This window comes from Marmota marmota, unplaced genomic scaffold, assembly GCF_001458135.2.
Source record: "Marmota marmota marmota unplaced genomic scaffold, marMar, whole genome shotgun sequence".
Lineage (NCBI taxonomy): Eukaryota > Metazoa > Chordata > Mammalia > Rodentia > Sciuridae > Marmota > Marmota marmota.
In genome coordinates this window covers 15,286,927-15,291,831 of record NW_025999999.1, presented here as the reverse complement: position 1 = coordinate 15,291,831, position 4,905 = coordinate 15,286,927, and the positions used below count along the sequence as shown (strand labels likewise).

The 4,905-nt window shown below is 38.2% G+C and overlaps 1 long non-coding RNA gene across 1 annotated transcript in view; it reads right to left on the bottom strand.

The window, feature by feature from the left end:
- Nucleotides 1–4,698, bottom strand: part of LOC125617988 — a 40,950-nt gene extending 36,252 nt beyond the window's left edge. The window contains exon 1 of the long non-coding RNA XR_007349193.1: nucleotides 3,983–4,698. This is a non-coding gene — a long non-coding RNA (uncharacterized LOC125617988). The remainder of the gene's footprint in view (nucleotides 1–3,982) is intronic.
- Nucleotides 4,699–4,905: the final 207 nt, after the last annotated feature.

Here is a 4,905-nt window from a genome sequence, read left to right as displayed (position 1 = left end):
GGTGGGGGGGAAGGGGGGAGGGGATTAGCAAGCATGGTGGAATGTGATGATCATCATTATACAAAATACATGTATGAAGATTTGAATTTGGTTCCAACATGGCTTATATACAAACAGAGATATGAAAAAGAATTGTAATGCAAAAAAAGAGTACATGTATAATGGCATTAATTGGCATGAACATACTTTGTATACAGAGATATGAAAAATTGTGCTCTATATGTGTAATAAGGATTGTAATGCATTCCACTGTTGTTGTGTATTTAAAAAATAAATAACACACACACACACACACAAAGCATGCCAAAGAAGGTGTATTTTCAGGAAGTAGTTGTTATCTTCCTTTCAAGGTTCCTGATCCATTGAATCTGTGGACTTGAGACTTCTAATAAAATGTTTTGTCATTAAATATATACAGCAGTAAAAGAGAATATATAGTAGTCCCTCTGTATCTGTGGGGGATTGGTTCCAGGACCACTTAGGAAGCCAAAATCCAAGGATACTTAGGTCCCTTATATAAAATGCCATAGTATTTGCATATAACCTACACAAATCTCTTTTGTACTTTAAGTCCTCTCTGGATTACTTATAATACCTAATGCAATGTCAGTGCTATGAAAATAGTGCTATATTTTATTATTTAGGGAATAATAACCAAAAAAATAATACCAAAAAAAAGTCTGCACATGTTCATACAAATGCAAGTCTTTAAAAAATATGTTCAAACTGCAATTGTTTGAAGTGCCTGTGGGTATGAAGGGCAGACTGTAGTGTAGGAAGCAGCTAAAGAAAAATTCTGTATAAAGATGGCATTTCATCATGAAGTCCAAATAAACAAGAAATGTTATGAATAATGCCAAGCTTGGAACACAAGAACTGAGTTTCTGCACATAACTTGAGTTTGCTTCTCCTCTTTAAGACTGTTTCTATAATTACAAAAGGGAAACAGAAGGGGCAGAAAGGCAGGCAAATGGGACTGGATTTGCATTAGATGGGTCCTGAGTCCCATCGAATGGTTAATAATTGTTCTCAAACCCTAAGAGGATGGACATCTTCCTTCTAGAAACAATCCTGCTGAAACTGTAAACCACAGCAGAGATCCACTGGAGGTGTCCCTGTGGCTGAGTCTTCCTTCAGGTTGATGATGCTGCATGGGTCTCTCTGGAGACCATGATTTCAACCACACCCAAAACTTAATTGTTCAATCTGAAGCACTTGCCTAAGAAACCAGAATCAATTGCTCTGTCTCCCAGCAAACCTCAAACTGCACATTATTCAAAGAATGGTCCCTGAGCTCACAGCGGGTGTTCAGGCAAGCTCTGAGCTCTGAGGTGGGGGTGGGGGCAGGTCAGACTCAGTCTTGGATAGTCTCTCCTTCTGTGCACAGAGAAGAAAGCAGCTGACTGGGGACTCATGGCCCTGCCTGCTACATCAGCTGCTGCTGCAGTGCTTAGCTATGTTCCCAAGCTATAAGGGCTAGTCAATATTTTGAATATAACCCCTGTCTCTGCATATTTAAATAATAATATAATAGCAAGAGCAAGTCATTACAGTTTGGGGGGAAAAAAAGCAATATTTAACTGAAATTCTTGAATTCTAATTTCAGTTCTGTTATTTGCTTGCTAAATAGATTAAATCGACCAAATTTCTCTGGAGCTTGGTTTTCTTTTCTAGAGAGTGTCTGAGCTTATTCAGAAGGATTTTTACTGTTTTGTTTTGCTTTGCTTTTTACTGTTTTGTTTTACTGTTTCGTTTTGCTTTAACCTGGCTTCAGGGTCTATGTAAACTTCATGAAATTGTGTGCAAAGTCCTGGGTGTCATTGTATTTTTTTTTTCTTGCAGAGGATCTGCAACTTTTATCAGTCTCAATAGGATCTATAATCCAAAAATCAATTAAAAGCCATTGCTTTAAAGCAGAGCCAGTGTTTACACACAGGAGGGGCTTAGTGGCTGCATGCTGTCTCAAACAATCATCTGGAAGCTGTGTTTACACAGCAAGAACACTCATTTCATTTACACCATATGATACAGATCAATACAAATAACAAAAATTTTCTAAAGATGCTATACCCCAGACTAAGAAAACGCTGTTTGTCCATGCTGTGAGCTGTTTGTCCATGTTTTTTTCCTCAACCAGTAATTGTATTATTAGGCTCATTCCTGACTCTGAGGTCTCTAAATGTTCCATCATTTCCATTTGGGATAATAAGAGATGGGAAAGATCCAAAGAATAGATGCTTCTTCAAGGAAGGCAAGCCCAGGAAGCCACAGGAGCATGTAGGGAACAAAGGTATGCTGCCAGCAAAGCCACCTGGCCAGGCAGATGGACACCTGTGCTGAATCTGGACCATTCCACAGCTGTCCTGATGGCACTTTTTAAAAATACAGCAACCTACTACCAACCTACTCTATTGGGGTGGTGGTAGAAATGAGGCATTGAATGAATTTTAAAAGGATGGTAACATACTTTGCCAGGGAGGAAAGTTTGATTAAATTTACATAATCACCAAGTTTTAAATATTGACAGTCTCCATTTCGGAATTGGAAATCATTCCTCCTGGAGGTGTGAACATCATTATTTGCAAGGAATAATCCACAGGAAAACACACAAAAGCAAGAAAATAATATTATCAAAACTCTGCTGGGTGCTGTGGAAATCAGCATTAAGTAAGCCATAGCAAATCATGAAATAAGAAATTTTGCCTCCACAGAGGCCTCCCTGGAGAACTGCATTAACTCAGAAAACTTAGTTATGAGAGAGCAATCCTTTCCTTGAAAGCATAAGTGTGCCAAAGACTATGTTTAAAATCCACACAGACTATTGTTCAGCCATAATGACCTCCCCTGAGAGTTTCCCAAGAGCTCATATGGTATCATTACATGACAAATATACAGAAACGAAGAAAGTCATTGGATGATGATGATTTGAGATGATCTTAGGATAATTAATATGTGGGTAACCTCCCAGTGACCACCATATAAACAAAATCACCACCACAGCTGATAGGCACTCAGTGAAACATGACACCATAAACAATTTTGATGACCAAATGTTAGAAAAATGGTAGTAAATTATAGTATGCCCATAAACTAACTATGATGCTGCCAATGAAAATTATGCTCATGAAGACTATTTAAGGACAAAGGAAAGTTTATGATGTGCTAGATAAATAAAGAAAGATGCAAAATTGTATACAAATAAAGCCATATATGTAGAAATTAATAATCTCTCTAACAGAGATAACCAGGAATAACATGTGTATCCAGCCTCTTTCTATAAAAGTAGATTTCATTTTCTTCATAATTCTGTGTTTTAAAAAAAGTAACTTAAAAATACTGTACCATCTAGGGTTCTCCAGAGAAACAGAACTATAGGAAGCATATATATTCATAGAAAATGTATATATTATAAAGTGGATTATATATTTATATAATCTATTTTTTAATAGATTTCACATATTTTATATATGTACATACATATGAACACATAAGTATATATATTCTTTCATTCCATGTTCAAAGCCCTAAGAACCAGGGAAATTGATGGCATAACTCCCAGACCAAGTCTAAAGTCCTAAGAATCAGTAGTGATAATATCTGAGGGCAGGAGCAAATAGACATCTCAGCCCAGGAAGAGAAAACTCACCTTATCTTTTTGCTTTTGTTCCATTCAGACCCTCAACATTAGGAATATACTCACCTAATTGATAAGAGTAGATCTCCTTTATTCAGTCTACCAATTTAAATGCCAATCTCTTCTAGATACACACACACACACACACACTCACACACACACACACACACACAGAGAGAGAGAGAGAGAGAGAGAGAGAGAGAGAGAGGGAGAGAATGTTTTACCAGCTACCTGGGCATCCCTTACCTCAGTCAAGTTGACACATAAAATTAATCATCACAAATACCATCTTTAAGATGCAAGTATTTAGAAATAAATAGTTCTTCCCCAAATAAAAAAGACACATACCTTTTCCCCAAGATGCTAATCAGCAACTTCTGATAAGCTTAAGGGAAGGGACATCAGTTCTACTGCAGGCAGGAGCTTAAAACTCCTTGCTAGTCTTCTCTCCAGATTTTTTCCCTTGGATGCTCTTGAGTCTAAGACAAAGCACAGCAGGTCACAAAGGCCCTTGTTCTGGTTCAATTATGGAACCCAGTGCTTCCTACCCATGACCTCCTAACAGTCCCTGAGGTAGAACATCATCTGTTGCTGATACTTGGAAGCTAGTTTGAAGTGGGACTGCATGTATGGGTCTAAGAATGGTAATGGTTTCAGAATCGAGATTCCATGCCCACCATCAGTGGTCAATGAACCTGACTCTGAGTATTCATCTGCCAGGAACATATTCTCCAAGTCAGGTTTCAGAAGAAAGGGCACAGGCTAAATCCTGGTAGAGTTCTAGTTTTAGCTGTTATGAGATATGTAGCCTTGGGCAGATGATTCAACTACTCTGACTTCCAATTTCCTCACTTGTAAAATAGTATCTATCCCCAGAGTGTCAGAAAGGATCAAATGAAACCACATATGCACAGTTCTGTGGCCAGGGCCATCTGTGTGCTTTGGCATCAGTCGTCAAGTTAGGTTCTCAGCCCAGTGCAGTGTGCTGTGATAATATACTGATCCAAAAGGTAGGTCATCTGTCCAGAGTGAGCACAGAGCCCACCACAAAGACATTGAAAAATAGCACTAACTTAAGATAGACTTCAATTAAGAGTTCAAGTTAGAAGTGCTAATTCTATAGGGAATTCAGACTAGAAAAAGCTAAATAAAGACTGATGTAATCAGAGATGACCATCGAGGAGCTGACATTTGAGCTGGGCCTTGGTGGCTAGGTTAGAACTGTATCGTTTGCTCTGTCTCACTAAGGGAAACACATTTATTCACGGTAA